Source organism: Mauremys reevesii, linkage group 3 (assembly GCF_016161935.1).
Source record: "Mauremys reevesii isolate NIE-2019 linkage group 3, ASM1616193v1, whole genome shotgun sequence".
Taxonomy (NCBI): Eukaryota; Metazoa; Chordata; order Testudines; family Geoemydidae; genus Mauremys; species Mauremys reevesii.
This window is the reverse complement of record NC_052625.1, coordinates 79,501,525-79,525,960: the sequence shown is the minus strand read 5'-3', so window position 1 is coordinate 79,525,960 and position 24,436 is coordinate 79,501,525. Positions and strand designations below refer to the sequence as shown.

At 42.2% G+C, this 24,436-nt stretch overlaps 1 long non-coding RNA gene across 1 annotated transcript; it reads right to left on the bottom strand.

Annotated features, from left to right (window-relative positions):
• Positions 1-1,509: 1,509 nt before the first annotated feature.
• LOC120400386 lies at positions 1,510-20,201 on the bottom strand. Its single transcript, XR_005595788.1, has 3 exons — positions 20,132-20,201; positions 12,381-12,444; positions 1,510-1,744 (listed from the first exon to the last, which is right to left on the bottom strand). It is a non-coding gene; the product is annotated as an uncharacterized LOC120400386 (long non-coding RNA).
• Positions 20,202-24,436: the final 4,235 nt, after the last annotated feature.

Below are 24,436 nucleotides of genomic sequence, written 5' to 3'. Positions count from 1 at the left end.
TCTGCAGGTGGGATTTTCTCTCTCCTTTTTTGTGTGTATATAACTCCAGGCTCTCACATTCCTGCACCCCATCCTTCCCACCTTCCATAAAACTGAAACCAAACCAAACTCTAAATATAAATTGAAATCTTACCTATTTTTGGCACTCTTTAAAAATGGATTGTCCTAATCTTTGTGAAGAGCATTGAAGATGAAAAGTAGTAGGTAAGTGCTAAGTATTTATTTATATCTTCTTTCAACATTGGCACAATCTCCCTCACATCCAAGCTGTGCTACTCTGTGCACACTGCAAGAAATTCAGATTAAGAGCATGTGATGCAGATGTTTATTCTTGGAGCCTGTTCCTCTACCATGTTGTTTGATTGTGATTTCATTGTGTGCTGGCAAATGGTGAAGTGAAGTTTTGTTTTTTACTTCCTTGAGAAGTCTACAAAAAGGCAACATTTGCTCACTTTGTTTGTATGTGAAATTTTTGTCGGTCCAAAGAGCAATGTACCTATTGGGTTTCCGGGAAGTGGGCGGGCAGACAAAGGGCAATGTAGTGGGGTGGTTACCTGCTCCTGCCCTGCCGGGCTTGAAACAGCCCAGGAGAGGGCTGTGGCTGGGGCAAGAAGCCTGGGCTGATTGGGAGAAAGCAGGCTCAGCTGGGGCCATGCCCCAATCAGGCCAGCTGGCTCCTATAAAAGGCTATGAGCCAGAGGCTCAGGCAGTCTCCCTCTGCCTGTAGATGGAGAAGGGCCTGGCTGTAAGGTGCCAAGCAGGGAACCAAAATTGGAGCAGGGCTGGGGAAAGGCCTAGGGAGCTGGGGTGCTCTGGCCTAGGAAAGCCCCAGGCTGCAGGCTTGGTAAGGCCTATTAGGTACTGGGTTGCAGGGGGCTGTCCATGGGTATGCAGAGGCAGCAGGTCCGAACCCCCTTTGCCTATGATGAGTGGCTTACAGTGCAGTCCGCCCCAGTGAGTGGGGGCTAGATGGGGACTGGTAGTAGCCTAACACTGAGGTGAAGTGTGGATAGTGGGTGGGGGTTCCCCTGGGAGGGGGAGACCCTGAGGCTGTGAGGTGTTACTGCTGGTGGGGCAGCACCCCAGGTAAAAGGGGCACTGGCTCCTGGGAGGGACACGGGCCAGCAGTAGGGTGGATCACTGGCCTGTAGAGGACACTCCGGATGCTGGAAGAGCTAATTCCCAAGGACAACCAGCAGGAGGCGCCGCAGGGGTGAGTCTGCATCGCTACAGGCAAGCTAGTTATTTTAATCACACAAACAAACACAACCTCTCCACCTGACAAACAAAGACCTCCTGCCAGATAACATACATGTCATAACCTCAGGCCCATATCTTGTCTAGTCATTTATAATAGCCCCATCATTACAGTCACAGGCTGCCATATACCTGATTAAGAAAATTGATGTTTCCCTTCAAAAGGACAAGACCCATTCTGCAAACTTAAGTGAAAATTCACACTTGATGATCCTTTCCAGAAATGACGTTTCCAAGCTCTTCTGCCACAGGTTGTATTGAGAGAAGCCTTGCACAAAGAGAAGGATACTGGAGTCCTAAAGGTAAAGAAGCTCTGTCTTCTGCTGATCTATGGTGGTAGAGAAATACACCAGCTAGGACTTTCCTTGGAGAACACACTGCTCCAGCCCATCAGAGTTTCACCCTGAGGATGGTCCGTTGCAGAGTTCTCATTCACTGAGCATAGCTGTCATGGTGGGTTGCTGACAGGAAGATCGTCTGTGAGCTGCTAAAGTTTAGAACAGGTAAGAATGACAAAAACAGAAATAATAAAAATTGCTTAGTGTTGAGTGGAAAATTGTTACAACGTGCTCTAAGCCATAGCAGGAGATTGAAACATCCACCTCCACATACAATAACTACACAGGAAATTAGATGTAATTATGTTGTGGTGACTTTTCACTTAGAATGTGTTCTCATTAACATTTCTCTTAGACCTCAAACTTTTGGTTTTCTTTGGACAGCTCTTGTGGATGGTAGGAATTCTCACTCATTTGAACAGCTCATATAGCCCTGGTAATTACACTACATCATAGCATTCCGGTCATTAACTGCAACAATCACTGATTTCCTCTGAGACCATTGTTCTATTAAAAATATGTCCGTACAAAGTGACCTTCAGTATGATTTCTGTATATAAAAATATCCAGCGGTTTTGAGCAACAGAACTGTACAATTCTAACAATAAACATTAGCTATCACAGTGCAAGTAGGAAGGGTTAGGTAATTAGTCTTCATTCTCATATGAGTAGCATAGCGAATGTTGGTTTGCTGCTGCGTATCACTCCACGTAAGTTTGAGAGATGCCCTTTGGAACTATACATTGTCTTCAGTGGCCACGACTAATGCAAAGCCAAATCTCCTAAGCCCAGGATAAATCACCATGTTGCTTCTTTGTGACATCTCTGTCCTAGAGAAGCCCCAGTGTTTGGACATGACCCTGGTAGGAAAGGCAGCAGGGGGCCAATGCTTTACTTAGTGCTGGCTGATGCTACTTCCCCTCTATATAACCAGTTATTCACCTCATCTGCTTTTTGTCAGGCCCTCTAAAGACCACAACATTCCTAGACATTCTGTGACCAGCATGGCACTTCACCTCTTCCCTCTCCTAGACATAATTTAACTTTCAGCAGGTCCTGCCCACCCAGGAGAAAGGAAGCTGTGCTAAAGCACTATCTCTGGGCTCCTGGGACCATACATCCATGCTTTCAGAAAAATCCCCTAATTTTGTGTGCCTTCAGTCTTTTGTCCCCAAACTAAGACAACCTTTCTACCCAATTTTCTGAGATGCTGAGAATCCACAGCTCCTATTGACTTGAAAAAATGGAGGTGCACAAAATTAGTGAATATTTCTGAAAAAATTAGCCATACTACTTATGTGATTATTCATCAAGGTATTCTTTCATATGAACAGGTATCAGAGGGGTAGCCGTGTTAGTCTGGATCTGTAAAAAGCAACAAAGAGTCCTGTGACACCTTATAGAATAACAGATGTATTGGAGCATAAGCTTTTGTGAGTGAATACCCACTTCATCAGATGATGCTCCAATACATCTGTTACTCTATAAGGTGCCACAGGACTCTTAGTTGCTTTTTTCATATGAACAATAAATCAGCACCTTCTACGTAAAATGCCTTGCCTCTGTCAAGTTTTCTAAATGCCAAGAGTCATAAGAGCTCCCTTTAAAAAATTATTGTCCCTCTCAGTTCAGTGGGTGTTTAGTATAGGTGTTACATTTATAAATTGTTCTTACATGGCAGATAACAAAATAGTTGAGATCAAATGAACCTTACGTGTGGAGACTTCCTGATCAGTTCTGGCCTTCTCTAACTAGCATGACATTAGATTCTTCTTTTCAGTTCCAGAACATTGTGACACTGACAGATATGAAAACAGACTTTCTCACAGCATTTCTTACATAAGAGAAATTCTAATTGAAATGTTTTTGAGTCTGAGTATGTGTGTGTATATGGGGAGATGAGCAGGGAACAGAATAACTGTATTTTGAAAAGTTGCTGGCCTTGCTGTTTGGCTGATACTAAAGTGATTTATATTTCTGTAATTTTTCTCCAGAATTCTAGTGAAATATCACATTACATCTTGGGAGGTAAAGTTATGTTATTCTGTATCTAAGCATTTAATGTAATATTTTATCTTTCTGTGTCATTTAGCAGCTGGAAACAAGCTGGGGATCCAGCACTATGACCCAGATTGTCAAAGATATTTAAGTGCCTAATTCTCATTAATTTCAATGGGAGTTAGGTGTCTAAATACCATTGAAGATCTGGGCCTATGTGACTTCTCAGCTCTTAAAACCACTGGCATGTGTCTATGGACAAACTAGGGTCATGGACCACACTTTGCTAAGCTCTACTCTACTAATATGGTAAAATGTTGCATAGTTACAGAAATATCTCCAGTGGTAGAGAAACTATTATCATCCCACATGTGAAGTGCTTTCTTGTAGCTGAAGATTTTCAGGTGTTGGAGAATCTCCTTGAGGGGCGTAGAGGAGATCTTGAGTTCAAATTTTTAGTATTGCAGTGGTTATGATGTCTTGTCGGCCTTCACAATAGTACGCAAATACTTATTTCATTAAACATTCATTATTTCTTATATATCACACCCTTAGTTTGTGTGTTAGACAGTGATCTTTGGAGGTGACATATCCATCCGCGTTAGGAAAGTGACTTATTTAGAGAGAGAACAGATATCTGATTGACAGCTGAGATTTGGCAGGAAGAGGCCACCTTGACTGACTTGTGCCTATACCCTCTTATGCATGGTCTAGTTGCTTCATCTTTCCAAATCAATTTTGTAAATATCCCCAGTTTAATTTTCTAAGTAATTGTTGATTTGGGCCTGTTAGGAGAGTTGGGAAAAGAAATGCAGGTATTTGGCAGAAGACTCATCTCTGTTATTATTCTACCAATTAAGGGGTGAGGAAAGCAATGTTCATACATTAAAATCTTGAATTATGTTTATTTGGGGGAAAGAGAGAGGATTTTAACTAAAATAATGAATTCAGAGAGCAGGGGATCACAGTTTCTGTATAAATGATGTTTCTCATTTACATATCCACTCTTTTAATTGCAATCTCCAGTTAGAAGTCGTCTTCTCAAAAATGAAATCTGCTAATGTTGTTGTGACCTAAAATTTCACCATGTTCATTCCATCAGTAATTGAAGGAGAAATTGGTTAGGATTCAAGCTGAATAAAGCACATCTTGTGCAGATGACATTTTATGTATCTCTTCCTAAGTCATTCATTCTAATTAATGAAGCTTCGCTTATTTGAACAAATGACGCGTTAATAATACAACAGTAGAGTAATGGCAGACATCCCTGCTGTGTAGTTTGCCTCTGGAAAGTGTGAAGTAGGGATGGGCAAACTTGCTTGCCTAGTTATGAACTCACTCCAGCATTACAGGCTTGAAAGTTCAGCTTGAATTCTGATGAGCAGATGTGAGGGGAAAGGAGAAGAAAGCAATCAGAATGGAAAATCAGATACAGAAAAACTAGCACCATATCTATATTACCAGCATGTCTAGATGAATAGTTAGAGTGCAAAAGCTGTGATGTACAATAGCACACTAGTCTGCTGCTCATTAACTGTCCGTGCGGCTCCTGCTATGGAGCACTGAAAGTTCACTAGTGCACTCTAGTGTATTCTGTCTCAAAGCAGAGTAAATCAAAGTGCACTAGGGACCTTTTAGTGCTCAGTAGCACAGTCCATATGGACATATTTAGTGCACAGCTGGCTAATGTGCTGCAGATGTACACCCCACCTTGCTGCACACTAAGGGCTTGGCTACACTTGAGAGTTGCAGCGCTGGGAGTTACAGCGCTGGTCGTACAGCTGTGTAGGGAAAGCGCTGGTGTGTGCCCACACTCACAGCTACCAGCGCTGCAGTGTGGCCACATTTGCAGCATTTGCAGCGCTGTTGGGAATGATGCATTATGGGCAGCTATCCCAGCGTTCAAGTGGCAGCAACGTGCTTTTCAAAAGAGGGGGGTGGGGTATAGTGTGACAGGGAGCGGGGAAGAGAGAGAGTGGATTTTTGGAGCCGACACTGTGTATTAGCTCCCTGCCTTGCAAAATCAGAAAATTTTCCCGACCCCTTACGCTTAACTGCAAACAGCCTGCAGACCAGATAAGCAGCTGCTCCAAGGGACTCCCTTTCTCTGCCTCGCCCCCGCTGTTTCTCTCATCAAGCAAACACTCACTCATTCCCCTGCCTGCCTCATTCACAGGGTTTATCTCATTTGATTGTTCACTGAGTTACAGATTGATCACAGCAAACAGGAGCTGTGTTTGGTTTTTAGATAAGCAGCTCCCAGAGCCACGGAGCCCCCACCGTTCACAACAAAACAAAGAAAGGCTGCATAACAAAACAAAGAGAGTAATTAGTTAAAAGCATTCTGGGATATCTCCTAATACTCTGGAGGCCAATAACAGCGCTGGTGTGTGGCCACACCCGACGAGCAGTACTGCATCACCAGCACTGCACTCGTTACACCCCAAGCAGACCAGGTGTTCAGCCAGCACTGCAGCCAGGGAGTTGCAGTGCTGGATGTGCCTTGCAGGTGTGGACAGTTACTAAGTTGCAGCGCTGGAAAGCCTCCACCAGCACTGCAACTCTCAAGTGTAGCCAAGCCCTAATTGTTCGTCTAGACAAGCCCCAGGAAAAAAGGGTGTTTAACAAGTTAGCTGATTGAGGTAGACCTTGGGGGAAGACCTTGGTGTTTACCACAACCAGCTAACAAGTTAAAACCACAACTGCCTGTTCATACTAGGATTTTAACACGCATTAGCTAACACCTCTTCTTTCCTAGGTCTGGCCTACACTACAGACCTATACCAGTATAACTACTTCGCTCAGGGGTTTAAAAATCCACACTCCTGAGTGACACAGTCATACCGACCTAAACTCCCGTGTAGACAGTGCTATGTCAGCAGAATGGCTTCTCCCATCAACATAGTGAGTCTGGCACCATTGGTTAAGGGCAGGGGATTGGAAAAGCCAAAAGGAGACCAGGTCCCAGATTTAGTCATGGGTTGTGTGGTGAGGGGCCTGGAAGGCAAGGACACAAACATTGAATATGAAGTAAAGCCCAGAAAAGAGCCAGTAATGTGATTCGTGAATTAGAGGAGACCTGGCCAAAGTAACAGGAAAGAACCTCCTTATTGAGGTTGCAGGAAAAAAACATCCCGATGTATAGAAAGAATAGTAAATATGGCAGGCAACCAGCTTGGCTTAACAGTGAAATCCTTGCTGATCTTAAACGCAAAAAAGAAGCTTACAAGAAGTGGAAGATTGGACAAATGACCAGGGAGGAGTATAAAAATATTGTTCAGGCATGCAGGAGTGAAATCAGGAAGGCCAAATCATACTTGGAGTTGCAGCTAGCAAGAGATGTTAAGAGTAACAAGAAGGGTTTCTTCAGGTATGTTAGCAACAAGAAGAAAGTCAAGGAAAGCATGGGCCCCTTACTGAATAAGGGAGGCAACCTAATGACAGAGGATATGGAAAAAGCTAATGTACTCAATGATTTTTTTCACAAACAAGGTCAGCTCCCAGACTGCTGCACTGGGCAGCACAGTATGGGGAGAAGGTGACCAGCCCTCTGTGGAGAAAGAAGTGGTTCGGGACTATTTAGAAAAGCTGGATGAGCACAAGTCCATGGGGCCAGATGCGCTGCATCCGAGGGTGCTAAAGGAGTTGGTGGATGTGATTGCAGAGCCATTGGCCATTATCTTTGAAAACTCATGGCGAATGGGGGAGGTCCTGGATGACTGGAAAAAGGCTAATGTAGTGCCCATCTTTAAAAAAGGGAAAAAGGAGGATCCGGGGAACTACAGGCCAGTCAGCCTCACCTCAGTCCCTGGAAAAATCATGGAGCAGATACTCAAGGAATCAATTCTGAAGCACTTAGAGGAGATGAAAGTGATCAGGAACAGTCAGCATGGATTCACCAAGGGCAAGTCATGCCTGATTAACCTAATTGCCTTCTATGAGGAGATAACTGGGTCTGTGGATGAGGGGAAAGCAGTGGATGTGTTATTCCTTGACTTTAGCAAAGCTTTTGATATGGTCTCTGTAAGCGGGCGGTACTGCCGCCTGCTGCTTCCCGCTGGCAGGCCGTCCCTCGTCTCAGCCTGAGCAGCCCCAGGCAGGCTGGGCCCCTGGCCCTCACTGGACCCGCCGCCCGCTCCCCATACCCCGGTCCCATCCCCCCCTCCCCCCTCCCCCAGGGCCCCCACCCCCCATCCCCCCCCCTGCCTCAGTAGTGGCAGTATGCAGTCAGCAGTCATGCCTGGGCCCTGGGCAGACAGACAGCATCATCAGCCCACCCAGCAGGCAAGGGGGGGCCTGCTGCTGCTGCCCCCCCCCTGCCCTCCCTCCTACCTAACCCCCCCACAGTACCTATAGGCCTAGGCCAGGGCGCCTGGCTGGGCTTCCCAGGAGCAGCAGCTTCCAGCCCCAGCCCCCAGCCCGGCTTCTCCTGGTATCTGGCCTCAAGCCCCCCAGCCAGGCCCATCTCTCTCTCTCTCAGAGAGAGAGACTCTGCTGGCTTGGCAGCTCTGGCTCTTCTAAATCCTTCAGTTTGGGGCGGGGCGGGGGTGCCCCAGCTGCAGCTTTAATCAGCCCAGCTTCCAGAGCCACCCCTCTCAAGCCCTGTCAGGCAGCATTTCAAAGCCCTCAGGGCCGGAGCAGGGTCCACCCTGCTACAGTCTCCCACAGTATTCTTGCTGGCAAGTTAAAGAAGTATGGGCTGGATGAATGGACTATAAGGTGGATAGAAAGCTGGCTAGATCGTCGGGCTCAACGGGTACTGATCAACGGCTCCATGTCTAGTTGGCAGCTGGTTTCAAGCGGAGTGCCTCAAGGGTCGGTCCTGGGGCCGGTTTTGTTTAATATCTTCATTAATGATCTGGAGGATGGCATGGACTGCACTCTCAGCAAGTTTGCAGATGACACTAAACTTGGAGGAGTGGTAGATATGCTGGAGGGTAGGGATAGGATACAGAGGGACCTAGACAAATTAGAGGATTGGGCCAAAAGAAACCTGATGAGGTTCAATAAGGACAAGTGCAGAGTCCTGCACTTAGCACGGAAGAATCCCATTCACTGTTACAGACTAGGGACCGAATGGCTAGAAAGCAGTTGGATATGAGCCAACAGCGTGCCCTTGTTGCCAAGAAGACTAACGGCATTTTAGGCTGTATAAGTAGGGGTTTTGCCAGCAGATCGAGGGACGTGATCATTCCCCTCTATTCGACATTGGTGAGGCCTCATCCGAAGTACTGTGTCCAGCTTTGGGCCCCACACTACAAGAAGCATGTGGAAAAATTGGAAAGAGTCCAGCGGAGGGCAACAAAAATGATTAGGGGGCTGGAGCACATGACCTACGAGGAGAGGCTGAAGGAACTGGGATTGTTTAGTCTGCAGAAGAAAAGAATGAGGGGGGATTTGATAGCTGCTTTCAACTACCTGAAAGGGGGTTCCAAAGAGGATGGATCTAGACTGTTCTCAATGGTACCTGATGACAGAAGAAGGAGTAATGGTCTCAAGTTGCAGTGGGGGAGGTTTAGGTTGGATATTAGAAAAAACTTTTTCACTAGGAGGGTGGTGAAGCACTGGAATGGGTGGTAGAATCTAGGGAGGTGGTAGAATCTCCTTCCTTACAGGTTTTTAAGGTCAGGCTTGACAAAGCCCTGGCTGGGATGATTTAGTTGGGAATTGGTCCTGCTTTGAGCAGGGGGTTGGACTAGATGACCTCCTGAGGTCCCTTCCAATCCTAACATTCTATGGTTCTATGTTGCCAATATCCTGCTGTCAAATCTACATAGGTGAACCTCTGCATCTGTGCTCAATCCTATGGACATAAAGGGATGCCTGGGCCAGAGAGATGTTTGTGAAATATTATAATTGAGAGAGACCACCTCATAAGGGACAGTATTATGAATACAGGATTTTTGAGAGATGACCTGACAGCAGTGGGGTTGAGAACAAAGGGCAGGTGAGTACAGCAATTCATGGATAAGTTCTAGTTTTTCAATACGTTTTATTCCTTTCTCATTCACTGGGTTGTTTAATGAACCCCAAGATCATTTTGCTGCCTCTCTCTAGTTTATAGAAAGTGCCTAGCATGTAATGGGAATTATCATAAATGATTCAGCGTGATCAGATCTTTGGCACAGAAAATTTCATCAAGAATGTTTAAAGTTTGGCAAAGTTATAAGCATCAAAACACAAGGTCTTATAATGAAAAATGTCAGGCAGTCTTAACTATGGGTATTGATACCAGCTCCTACAATGATAAATATCTCTAATCAGTGTAGCCACTACAAAGAAGAGGTCTACAAAATTGGCATTCGAACTATTGTTTTTTAAGATCAACCCTTCTCTTTGTGGTAGTTCAGGATAAAACCTTGATTGTTGCCAGACTAATAAGAGACCAGAACTTGCTTGTTTTTGTGCTCAGCATTCAACCATTCCCAGAGACCATTAAAATGTTTCTCTTAAATCTAGGCTCTGATGTCAATAAGTTATTGACCTGTATGCTGCAGGGGTTTTATACAATTTACAGCATCTGCAATTTTCAGACAAAGAAAGTTTGCTTTGGTGTTTGGCGCTCCCAACAGACTCTTTATATCCTGTACCAAAAAGCAGCTACCAGTATCACAATTCATATGAGCACATAATGTACATGAATAGCAAGGGAACAGTATGGCACTTGCTTGTGTAATACCATTCCTTGGTAAATTGTTTTGCCATGTTACTCCTAACAAGTTAAAGAGCCTTTATTAGGGTAATGTAGCTTCACATGAGTGCCATTTTCTCTCTCCCTAGTATCATTCTGTTTCTTTGCATAGAAGCGGTAATTTCCAAACTTCTAAGCAGGGCACAGGGAGCAAGTAATCTGAAAGTAAAGGTAAAGAATATGTTTAGTTGTCCTGCTTTAGACCTTAGCTCTGCCAAGGTCCTTTATAGCCCTTACTAAATCTATGTATTATGCTTTGGAAGCTCTAGCTGGGTCCCAAACTCTGGACCTGCCCTATAATCTTTAAACTCCCTTTATGATCAAAAATTCTTGAAGCCAAATATCTAGTCTTCCTCTGACGCTGAAGGAATCTCTGTTGGCATCAATGGAAGTTTTGCCAGAGTAAGGACTGCAGAATTAAGGCCTACATTTTAATAATGTAGAACAAGATTTGTTTACATTAGTATCTTGATATAACCAAACATACTAAAGCTCTCTATTTTTTCCTCCCTTTTCCAAGCCCTTTTGGCCTTTCCTGTAGTCCACTGTGAATGTCCCTGGGTATAAATTTTCCCCAAACAATAAATTACAGATGGTTCTTGACAATCTCGTCATCAAATATTGCAAAGGGATACGTGGAATCTGCACCTCAGGTAAATATACTTTCAGTTAAGTGAGAGCATGGAGTTGGATAGGCAGATGGCAGAAAGCCTAGGATTCAGTCTAATTGATTGATGACAATTTTCCAATGCCAGTTAACTGTAACGATGCAGCTTGGGTGCACAACCAAGGATTCCCTCCCAAATTATAGTACATCGGTTTTTAGAGGTTGGTTAGTGACTATGGGATGGGGGATGACTCATGAAAATTTTTGTCACAGTGGACATAGCAGAAAGAACTAAATACCGTATCTGAAAATGTCTAGCCCCAGTCTCAACATGCAGGCGACATCTATTTAAAAGAAAATATCCCAAGAAGAATGGAATTTCAATTTCATGTTTATTACAGTATTACCTAAGGGCCAACCAAGAATGAGGACCCATTGTGCTAGGCACCGTACAGACACAAAGCAGTAGATTGTCCTTGCCTTGAAGAGCTTACAGTCCAAACAGACCAGACAGAGACAAGCAGAGTGAACAGTGTGATGTGGCAAATATCATGTTAGTTCAACTTTTTTTTTTTTTGGTTAGGGATTTTACATAGGAGGTGATCAGCTGAAAGGGACTGAGGAGGCTAAGTGGCAAGGGAGAATAGAGTAAGGGAGCAGGTGGTGAATAAAACTCGAGTGAAGCAACTGTGTGTGTGGAGGGGGCAAGGATGGAGCAAACAGCCTGTCTGCACAGGGCAGCCCTCAGGATGCTGGAACTTGTTACAGAGTTATCCCAGCTGTCTTTGGCAGACCTTTTGTTCTAAAACTGCCCCTCTTAACTGAGTAGAAAATGAAATGTACTACACTCGGAGGGGATAGGATCAATATCTTTAGATTTACAGAGCTGTAAAATCAATAGGTATTGGATGGAGTCTTTAGGGCAATATAAATAAAATGTTAAATAAATTTCATTTCTTGCGTCCACTGGTGAGTAGTTTCACAGCAGCTAAAATAGCTACTTTTCTAGCGTTTCTTTGTGAATTGGACACATTTTTAGGGCTCTCAGATGACCAGCATCAATATACTTCATTTTCTTACATTCCTAAAATCTCTTGGTTTTCTTCTGGCTCTGAAGCTTTTCCTTCTGCTCCTTAAGTTTTATCTCAGTCAGAATGCTATTCAGTGTTGACATGCTGGCACAATTACAAGATTCCTTGTGAAATTGCCATCTTGAACAACAGCACCATTTTACTTAATGGGATAAAATGGTGTAATTGAATATAATAATATATTATAATATATTAACATTAACCTGCTCCACTACACATTATTCAGGAGGGGAGTTCCTCTCTGCCTTTGTCTCAAAAGATGAACATTTTATAAGGTGTCTGATTTCGATACCCTTACTCATGTTGAAGATTACATCAGAATCAGGCCCAAAGTTAGTGGTAGCGGGGCTCCTTCATATTTTGTAAATTGCTCAGGAGGGATGTCTACTCCAATATACCTTGTAGGTCCACAGCTGGAAAGGGGCAGTGGTCTTCCACATCTGCACAGCTCCAAGGGTCCACCTGTGTATGGAACAAATCAACAGTGTATGACGGTGTCTGGCCAAATGCTTCCAGATCATGGAATTTACATGAGCTCTCACCATTTCTTCCATAATAGCAGAGCTTCTATTACCTGGAGAGTGAAGCTCCTTTAGTTTTCTTTATTTCCTATCTCTGATAAAATTAGAAATGAAATTCCATACATAACAGTAAGATAATATTGAAGTTATATGGTTTAGCATACAAAAGTCAGGAAATGACAGAATTAGGGTTGCACATCCAACCACAGTGCTAATTCCTTGTGCATGTGTTATTTGTGTTTAGTCAGAGTATGATTTTTCCAGGGTGTCAGTTCTTTATATTTTATGGCGGTAAATTAAAATTCTTTTAGAATAATCAAACTTTTCTAATTAATAAATGCTCATCCAAGATTGACTTCCAGTCTTCATTTAAGGTTAATGTTCTAAAACAATTAACAGTAACATTTACCAAAAAAATCCATACGTAATTTTTTGTTGTGAATTGTAGATTTAAACAGTGAAGAAATAGCAACAATTATCAGCCCCCCATTAGGGACTAATTATGGAGAAATTATATTAAATGAGCTGAGCAATGCATTTGAAAATGTAACACTAAATAGCCTGGATATAGTTAGTTTGGCTGTAACAAAACTGAATGCTAAATTGAGCTTAACAGGTCAGAAAAATGTTATGAATGCAAAATGGAATACTCTTTAGGCAGAAAATAATGAAGCTCACATATAAAGAGCAAATATGTTTGGCTATTTTAAAAAATGTCCTTTTTACTTAAGAACTTTGCAGGTTACTAAAATATTTCATGAGTATCTTTGGGGACAGTGAGAGTCATTTTAGGTTATGCTAAAGTCAATATTCAAGGCCAAATCTACCATATTCATGGTATCTTTAAAGAGCAGCTGGGATAGAAAGTGATCATCCTTCCCTTGTCATAACCTTTGGCTAAGAGTTAAATTAAGGGAACATCTGCAATTTTAAGGAAGAGGGAGAGAAAGGAATTTGGTTGTGCTACATTATGCTCTTGGAAGTCCCTGTGTGGCATCCATCTGCAGGAAGAATGAGCCTCTGTGTAAGCTCGAAAGCTTGCCTCTCTCCCCAACAGTAGTTGGTCCAATAAAAGATATTACCTCACTACCTTATTAATAAAACAGTCACAGTGGAAAAGTAAGGACACAATTTGTGATATAAAACCATTTAATAGAAATGAAGGTGATGACAGGAATAGAAGTAAAATCTAAATGGGACAATAATGGCTCTTTAAAGATAACGATGCAATTTATGATTCAAAATAATAGAAAGGAGGATGGTTGTGTGGGTCTATAAAAGGCTGTAGGTGACTTAATAGTGGGACCGGGAACAAGAATACCCTATTAGGTATAGGATAGACACTAGTTCCCTCATTCTTGTTTAACTTCTTGAAGTGCAAGACAGTCTAAAGAGGGCAATTTATCTCCAGGGTGTGTGGTGGTTTTTTGAACATTGGTTACAAAATGGACTAGAAAATTTGCTAAGAACGGATGTTCATAATATGATAGTGTAGAACTAGGGATGAGCTGTATAATCGCGTGAACGCAATAGTGAGGAAAAACCAAGATGCACAGTGTGGAAGAGGTAAGATATTGAAGTTATACACCAGGAAGATGAAGAGTCCAATTACTTTATTTTGACTCATGAAGGAATCTGGTGCTTCATCCTGCCTGACTGAAGTCATTAGGTGTTTTTATTGCTGACTTTACTGAGTGCAGGATCAAACCCCTGGAGAGAAATGTGCATATGTTGGAGCTATATCCTATTTGCCATCTCAAATGTTGGTCACTAGTGCTAAAAAAAAATCAGAATACTGAGAATCCCTCTGATTACATGACTGAAGTGCAAAATACTGTCTATAAACAATGAAAAATCCTCCAATTAAGTGAGGCAGTGTTGATGGGGAGGACAAGAGAGAACAGGGATGTTTACATGTGCATTTGAAAGGCAAGAAGAAGCTAATTCCCAGTTCACAGAATTAAACACATAGAATGACCATCTCCCTAACCCACAGACCTAGTTCCTAGTAGGGTGTTATTTCAAAGTGTTGCTTTTCATTACTATTCTTCACTGGCACAATCGGGCAGGATCCTGCAAAAAGGGAAATGCTGTGTGCAGTAAAGCCTTAGATGAAGATTACTAATGAGACACAATTCTAAAGCGAGAGGAGGAAGATGCAAGGGGTGAGAGAATTATTTGTTTTTCCTCCATTAATTTTTCTATCTCCTATTCAAGGTACCAGGTGTAGCAGACTTTTTGCTTGCTTTCTGATGACGAGTTCCCAACTGCTCATGGTCTGAGGGTTGGCGTGTATGTCAGTAGGGAAGAACATTTGGCCCAAGAGCAGAATGTGGTTTTGAAACACCAGCGTACAAGTCTTAGCTCTTAATACTGAATAGCTTTTTAACTGATTGCTGTCTCATTTAACTGGATGCTGCCCTAACACAGGCCAACTCTCTCTTAGTCTCAGCACTCTGCAGGGGCTAAGGCTTAGCTAGAACATGTTTGATTTTTTTTCCAAGGCAGAAGGATTCCAAACGTCACTAAATCTCATATATAAATGAACAAATTAACCCAATAAACCCCATCCAGCTACAAAGGAGCTCTCTCTTGACTGCCAATAAATTATTTTGTTTCTAATATTCTGGTAATTAGCCAGATTCTTTCTTCAAAGTTTTAAAATGGCTACATATTAAACCGCTTCTGCTGCAGAATCTGATTCCCTGCTTCAACATTCATTAAAAATTAGTTCACATCAGTTAACAATTTAATTAACAAAGGACACTTAGAATTGGATTGGAAAATCAGAATTGGAAAAGGTACAGAGGGGCAACACATGATTACGGGTATGGAACAGCTCCATATGAGGACAGATTAAGAAGACTGGGATTTTTAAGCTTGGCCAAGAGATGACCGGGGGGAAGTCGGGAGGATGTGATAGCAGTCTATAAAATTATGAATGGCGTGGAGAAAGGGAATAAGGAAGTGTTATTTATTCCTTCATATATATAACAAGAACCAGAGGGGTCACAATGAAGTTAATAGGCAGCAGGTTTAAAACAAAGGGAAATACTTCTTCACACAGCGCACGGTCAACCTGTGGAAATCATTACGAGGGAATGAAGTGAAGGCCAACACTCTAATGGGGTTCAAAAAAAACTAGATAACTTCATGGAGGTCCATCAATGTCTATTAGCCAAGAGAGTCGGGGATGCAGCCTCATGCTCTGGGTTTCCGTAGCCTCTGCCCGAAACAGGGAGTGAACAACAGAGGATTGATCACTTGTTTGCCTGTTCGTTCTCTGAAGCAGCTGGCATTGGCTGCTGTCAGAGGACAAGCTACTGGGCAAGATGTACCATTGGTCTAACCCAGTATGGCTGGTCTTATGATACTTAAGTGCTTTAACAGTAGCTGGGGTGGATTTAAGGAGCAGGGTCTAGTGGGCAAATAAATGCAGGAGGGTAATATTGGGGAAAGAAAAGCTGGAAAGTCAGATGGTAGCTGGGTGAACAAGAGAAGACAGGTCTTGGGAAGCCAGAAGAACAGGTGGTGTAAGTGGAAGCTGCAGCCCTCTTCTGTGGTCTGGACAGAGAATCCTATCAAAGGGACTCATTGTAGCTTCTCTAGCTCACATGGCTTTCCAACCACCCTCCACTCCCCAATTTTAGGGCTGGACTGGCTGGCACATTTCTGATAAGAAGTGCCTTTTGAACCACCTGAAAAATTTAGTCAGAACCCCCCTTTATTTATCAGACCCAGGTCTGAGTCTGTTACACACGCTCAGGGACTTTGTGGAGAGTTAGTACTGAATTCAGTGAATAGCTCTAAAGATCTCATTAGCCATATAAACTCACCCCCTATGTATGTGCACAGAGTTCATTCTGGCACCAAATTTCAATACTGTAACTGAGGCTGTTTTCCAGGCTTCCAGACTGGATAAAAAATGGTAACTTTTTAAATTTTCTCTCCAGAATGCTGGTATCTTTTATCTCCTCTAATTTTGGAGAGCACTGGAATGGGACTCGGGAGATCTGGGTTCAATGCCAGAGACTTACTGTGTGACCTGGTCATATTGCATAATCTTTCCATTCCTCCTCTTTAAAATGGGGGTGACAATATTTCCTTTGTCAGTCTTGCCTATTAGACTATAAGACCTTGGGGGCAGGGATCCTCTGCTGCTATGCCTCCTACAGTGGGCATTACTGTAAGCCCCCCAAATAAGAAGCCACAACTAAAATGCACATGCAGTCTCAGTTCTAGATGACCTGCAGGCATTTGCACCACTAGTGAATTTATTCCTAGGTGTGCTGTTATAATGGCCAGTGTGGCTGTGCAGGTGCCACTTTGTGGTGGGAAAAGCTGCATTAGAAGGGTTGATTTAAAAACCACGTCCTTCTACTGGATTTAGGACCACATAACTGTCAAGCCTTTAGGCAAGGCATGTACACTGCTTGGAATGTCCTTTTAACTTCCAATATTCCCTAAATAGGCTTTAACATAATTTTTTTTGTTCATTTAAAATTGCTATTTCAAACTTTTCTTTAAATGCATTTAGACACTTCCCTGGGTGATCAATTATCTCAATTAATTTCAGGTTCTCCAGCATGAGCATTTCCTCTGATAGCAATAAATGAAATTCAGTGAAAAACTCTGTTAAAAGTATTGAAGTCCCACAGCCACAGATCAACATTCTCAGCTCATTTAATGCTTCCCTAGTTACTTAAATTATATTACATGCCATTACACTTATAATAGCTCTTAATATTACTCCTCCTAACAACCTCCCAAACATTGGAACTGAATGTACAGTCTCTCATCAATGCCTCTCTAAAGTTTGTTGCAATCTTTCTTTTCTAAATGTTCCCGGGGTCCATCTTTCAACATTAGGCTTTCCCTCCAAGTTCTAAGTGTTAACTCAGTTATTACCTTACCTTTTATGCTTTGTTTTGCTCCTCCACCACAACCCTATTTGTCTTACTCTTCTCTCGTCCCCTCCAAATGAGCCCCTCTCTAGTCAGCTGACAAATAGTAATAATCAGTCCCAATTCTGCAAGACTCCAAGCACAGAACTCCCACTAGAGACAATGAGAGCACAGCACACAGTCTAGCAGGATCAGAACCCAATACCTCTTGGTGCCATTATTGTTTTTTGTAAGCCTAAGGCAGGCTCTCGTAAAGGAGAAAGGAAAGGCTGCTTTCTTGCTGATCACTGACTTTTTTTTTTCTTAAAAACACAGAACACAATTTAGTGAAGCAAACAGAGCCCCTATAATCTCTGCTGGTTTTGCTTTTATCTGACCATCTGCTTCTCTGAATCGGTTTTCTATAACTGACTTCTCACATGCCCTGTTCAAACTAGTAAGTATTGCTGGCCAAGTTGATCACAAGATTCCAGTGTATGGCTATGAGATTGTTTCAGTTTTGTGCCTATTACTATAGACCCTGATGGGATTTTATTGTTACTAAAGCCACTGAAGCATCAGAACATGGTGTTGTAATGATCTGGAGCCACCTGCTTGAGCTAAGCATCACTCCTAGATCCAGGTTAGAGTGTCTGAGTGTCTCAGGATAGCCACAGGTTTTGTGTATCTTTCACATTTTCCATAGTCAGATTATATTGTGCAGGAAAGCACTGACAGAGAAGCAGGCTACAGTGGGCAGAGTGAGTAGGTATCGTCTCAGGCTTATAAAGAATTCTTCTTTAATGGAGAAAACATGTATTGTGTTGCAGGCAAACTAGTGTAAATCCAGTAAGATGACAAGGTTTTAGGATTTTTTTTTAAGATTTGGATCCTTCTATTAAATGTGTTTGGACCCAAATTCTGTACTTGGCACACCTGCTGAGTGGCTGGGCTGGGCACATATGAATTTTTTCTGCAGGTGGGGGAAGAGGGGTTGGAATGCTCCCACCAGACAGCTCTGTAGCTGATATTGTAGGCCTGGGGTAATGGGTGGTGATCTATATAGCTTCAAATTTGCTGGTCCTGTCCCAGCTTCTCCATCCAGTCCCACCCCCACTCCTCCCAGTCCCTCCTCCCCATATGCCCAACCCAAATGCCCTTTGAGCAATACAGCTAGGAACTCCCCATGGAACTGGGCTCCATGGTGAATTTGTATGTCCTCTACAAGCTCCACAAATCCTGCTCTCTGCACCAGCACCACTACATCTGTGAATCTCTATCAGTCATGGAGCAGACTCGTGCACTGGTTTAAAAACTGAAAGGGAGAAAACTCTTTTCTAAACCACTTCCAGAGAAGGGAAATAAGACTAGCCGCTGCTATGCCACACTACTAGCCAATAGTATAACACTAGCATTCTAAGTAATGTGAGGGAAACCAGCAGCAGAGTGTCCTTTGAATGACCAACCACTCCTCAGCCATCTTATCTATCTTACATTTCTGTCAGCTCCACTGTATGTTCAGACTTGCAGTAATCTGCCCATACAGCCTTTTCCAGAGGAGGAATACCTCCCTTATCACGGCTGTTCCTGAAACCATATCAGCACTGCAGTTCTTGGAGATATAATTGCTGCAACTCCCAACGCAGGAGAGACGGATACATAGAGTACAGGGTATTCATCAACAAGGTAGCTTATATAGGAAGGGGCAGTGTGTGTGTGTGTGTGTGTGTGTGTGTGTGTGTGTAATATATATACAGCTTTTCATGTCTAACACTCTATATGACAGTTGTAATTAAATTCACCAATGCAGTCAATAGGTCCCAGTATTGTATAATTCCAAGTCTATACAATAAAATATTTTCTGTAGAGGGCCCAAAAGGCAATAGAATGGCCCTCTTCTTTTCAGTGTTTGATAGCAGTCAAAAGGGAAATCATTATTTAGCTAGCTCATTATATAGAGAAGAATTCACTTTTCTCTGAGGCCATTCCTTAAATATTGTTATATACAAAAATATCTACCCCGCTAAAAATTCCCTTCCCCCACATGTGCACTCATGCATGTTTCTAAAGTATGTTTGTGGGGAAAGCTTTCTGAACACACTTGTCTTCAGCATCCTTTTAGCAATTAATCCCATTGCACAAGAAGTCACTTACTACAGTCCAGTGTAGGATAAGCTACTATGACCTTCAGACAGCAAATGATGAGAACACACTGAATTAATTTTGCTGTCATTTGCACTGGTGTAAATCCAGGGTAGTACCATCAACATCAAAGGAGCTATTATGAGTTACACTGAAATCAAAATATGGCCAGCAGAATAGAATTTGGACAATTCTGCTTTCATTTACAGTGATGTCTCCCCACTGAAGTCAGTGCAGCTGCAATGGAATAACCGAGAGGACAATTTAGCTCATTGATGAAAACCCACAAAACTTTAGGGCCCCAATTAGTCCTCAAACGGTGTAAATCAGCATAGCTCTGCTGAATTCAGTGATGCTACACTGATTTATACCAGCTGGGGATCAGGCGCTTAACATCCATTGTAGAGGGTTTTAAGTTGACCAGAATATAACCAAAAGAAAGCAGTGAGTTATCTTTAGATTAACTTGTGCACCCATGATTACTGTATTCTTAGAAATGAATTGTCCTTGTGCATGAATATTGTAAATGTTCTTTTAATTGCACATGCTCACAACACACACACACACACACACACCATTAAAAATGGTGAAATGGAACAAAACCTCTGAGAATTCCTAGGTGCTCTGTATTTCATATTTGTGTGTTCATTATCACAACCTTCGGTGAACTCAGCTCACAGCAAGGCAGGTTTCTCTTATGCTTAATGCAGAGTTAGGTACAAGAAGAAAATACAGATTTTTCAGCTGTTACATCTAAAGAGAAAAAGAAGAAAAGAAAACATCATTCACTACACTCTAGAGATGCAATTCAAATTAAAAGGAGCAAGCGGAGTAAAACTGCCATTGTTCTTCATCTGCGTGTCTCAGTACTTTTTCACATCCATTTCCTATAAATGTGTTCATTTCAGAATTCAGATTTAATGAACTGCAGTTACAAGTTACAGCATCTTGCTTTTATTCAATCACCAGTTAATTTGATCTTCCTTTTAAATTTGATCAAAACCTCAGGAACCATATCACTTATTAAAAATAATACTTCCACCTTCTGTTTTGATTGGCTATAGTTAATAAAAAAGGCCAAAAAATCTGAATTTAATTTGTCCACTGATAAAGCAGGAGGCACTGTGATAACATCCCTCCTAAGTATATTTCTTAAAGCCTTAATCTAAAGATTCCTAAAGGTCTAATTTGTCCTGCTTCCATCAGTTTTACACCATAGACTTCACTGAAGTTAATCCTAATATACAGGCTGATCCTTTGGATATGAAGGCTACTCTAGTGATTAATGGATTGGGCTGGGCCAAAGAGATCTCAATTCATTTCCCAGCCACTGACTTCCTGTGTGACTTTGGGCAAGTCACTTAATCTATCATATTTCTCAATTCTGCAATTGGAAAATGAGATAAAATTGCCCCCACCTCATGGAGTGTTGTGAGGATAAAATCCATTTATGATTTGGAGGTTACTACACTAGTGCAGACCATAGGAGTATATCAATAATTAGATCAAACTCCCATTCTCAATGTGAGTGAGAGGAGAATTGGGTCCTCAGTCTTCAAGGAGACTTCCCTATGTGGGTGGCTTTGATCATAGACTTGCTTCTTACACTCAAAATTTGTAGAGCAGAGGACTACATCTACAGCAAGCTCAGTCTAAGAATCTACTTTCTTTGCAGATCCCTCTGGATCTACTCCACCTTCTCTTTCTCATTGTGCAATTAAGAATTTAAATGGGGCTGTGATAATTCAGCCCAATAGTGAGGTCTCTGTGGACAGGCACTTAATTTCCATCGTATCTGTTGCAATGGCAGATTCCAGCATCTTTTCTCAGAGTGGACATGTATTGCGGCTGGTGAGTCACTTTTTCCTTCCCCGGGAATAGCTCTGTGAGTGCAGTTATCAAAGGATTGAAAAGACACAAATCCATTGCTTTTAAAAACAATTAAAAAGAAAAAGTGTCTTTGATGCTTCAGCAGTTTTCTCAAGGACAGCTGTAAATTATGGTTGCAGCATCTGAATAGAAATCAGAAATGATCTTCTGAAATAAACAAAGTGATAAAAAACAACAACAAAAAGTAGTTTATTTCCAGGAAAGTCTTTCCTTCTCCTTAACATAATTAGCACTTGGAGTTCCAACTCTGAATGCCATGAACAATTAAAGTTGCATCATGCACAAATATTTTCTCTTTTTGACAGTGGAACAGGGACAAAGGCTTAGAAATGTCATTCCATCCATCTTCCTTATGCATAAAGGGATCTTCTCTTATTTGGGAATTTACCTCCCATATTTACAGACCTGGGGCTAGATCCCTCATTGATATAAACCAGCATGGCTCTGCTCAGGTTCATGGAGTTGTGGCAGTTAAAATTGCATAGTGATTACCACTGAAACAAGGATCTCCTTTAAAGAGGACATTTATAGTAACCATTTAGTGAATTATCACCGCTCTCCTGCTCCCCACATCCACTCTCTGGAAAATTCATAACATTTAAGTATTCTGATGTCTACTAAAGTGATACTAAGAAGAAAATGTCCTTCCCTGACACTTACAGGTCACACTGTAGTGAAACGGTGGCTTGTAGATTTGTGGCAGCTCTTCTGACTCCTGTCTGTCTTAAGCACTGGACACAAAACTGCAAGTGTGAGAGGAGAATCAGCCTGATCAGGTTCCCATTAAATTCCATTGAGATGGATCTTGGAAAAGGGTCTGGGGAGCTGCATTTCCCTAGCTCTCCCTTACTTTAATCCTGAGAAACTAGTGCTGTGGAGTGGCAGCAGCTTAGGGGGATTTGTCCTCCTATTCCACCCTGTTAATGCACAACTGGGTGCTGCTGCTGGGATGTCCCTCTTCACCAAGGTTTTACCCCTGGCTCCCAAGCATACTGTACTGACAGGAATTACCTCACAGCAGCAAACAGCGCTCCCTGACGAGGGCAGCTGCTGCTGAAATATGTCAGGGCTACAGATTCTCAGAGCGAAATGTAAAAGTCCATCATCTTGCCTTCCAAGCATGAGAAATCAAACACCAAACCCCAGGGGCAAGCAGCTAAAAAGTTCAATCAAGGCAGTTTTGGTCCAACCTCCCTATCCCACTTTCTTTTAAAAACTAACTTTTTGGAAAGCTGACCCTGACATTTGTGAGTCTCTCTTACTAACAGGCTGTTTCTGTTTTGATATTGTACACTTGCTGTTCAGCATTTTTGTACTTTCCGTCCAGGTACCTTACCTTAAGCATAGGTCCAGTTCTGTCCACACCTGAATTCACTAGGATTGTGCCTGTAACTTCCTCCGTTCCATATTGGAGTTGAGAGAAGTGTGGATGCAGGGGGCACATTTTGAGATGGCCCTATCAATAAAGTACAATTAATACAGATGGCCAATGGGAATAGAGGAAGAACTCTCCTGCAGATTCTTTGCACAATTTAACAGGTTTGAATTAAATTTACTTACATTTTGTTTCGGTGGGGATGCTGGGGCACGGCCTGTGAAACCTAAGCCCTATCCATGACAATCATGTGATGTTTAAAGAGTTATGTACTACGGTAAGCACTGTATTATAAAACCAGCCCTACTGGGTCAGACCAAAGGTCCATCTAGCCCAGTATCCTGTCTTCCAACAGTGGCCAATGCCAGGTGCTGCAGAGAGAATGAACAGAACAGGTGATCATCAAGTGGTCTGAGCATTGGCCTGCTAAACCCAGGGTTGTGAGTTCAATCCTTGAGGGGGCCATTTGGGGATTGGTGCTGCTTTGAGCAGGGGGTTGGACTGGATGATCTCTTGAGGTCCCTTTCAACCCTAATAATCTATGATTCTAAGTGATCCAGCCCCTTCCCAGCTTCTGGCAAACAGAGGCTAGGGACACCATCCTGGCTAATAGCCATTGATGGACCTATCCTCCATTAATTGATCTAGTTCTCTTTTTAACCCTGTTGTAGTCTTGGCCTTCACAACATCCTCTGGCAAGGAGTTCCACAGACTGACTGTGCGTTGTGTGAAAAAATACTTCCTTTTGTTTGTTTTAAACCTGCTGCCTATTTTCATTTGGTGGCCCCTAGTTCTTGTGTTATGAGAAGGAATAAATAACACTTTCTTATTTATTTTCTCCATACCAGTCATGATTTTATAGACCTCTATCATATCCTCCCCTTTAGTCCTCTCTTTTCAAAGCTGAAAAGTCCCACTCTTATTAATCTCTCCTCATATGGCAGCTGTTCCATACCCCTAATAATTTTTGTTGCCCTTTTCTGAACCTTTTACAATTCCAATATGTCTTTTCTGAGATGGGGCGACCACATCTGCATGCAGTATTCAAGATGTGGGAGTACCATGAATTTATATAGAGGCAAAATGATAGTAAAACAGAAAATATCTATCCCTTTCTTAATAATTCCCAACATTGTTTGTTTTTTTGACTGCTGCTGCACACTGAGTGGAGGTTTTCAGAGAACTATCCACAGAGAACTATCCACAATGACTCCAAGGTCTTTCTTGAGTGGTAACAGCTAATTTAGACCCCATCATTTTTATATTTATAGTTGGGATTATGTTTTCCAGGGTGCATTACTTTGCATTTGCAAATGCTGCACAATAGATGTGATTTTTTTTTTGGTTGAGTCAGTTTGCCACAAGCTATAATTAGCAGAGTCCTTTGTACAACTTTCAACTGCCCATGGAAAAATAAATCAATGCCATGACATTGTTTGATCTTACCTAGACTTCTGTACATTGAAATGAACATGATAGGGAGGGTGTATATTTAAAAAAAAAAAATCAAGGGCAAAAACCTTTAATCCTTGTTCAGTCCAAACTCTCATTGAAGCAAAGGACTGCAGGATTTGAACCACACTTTGTATAATCTTTGCAAATATTTTGTTACAATTTTAACTATAATGGTATTACTTGGGGGG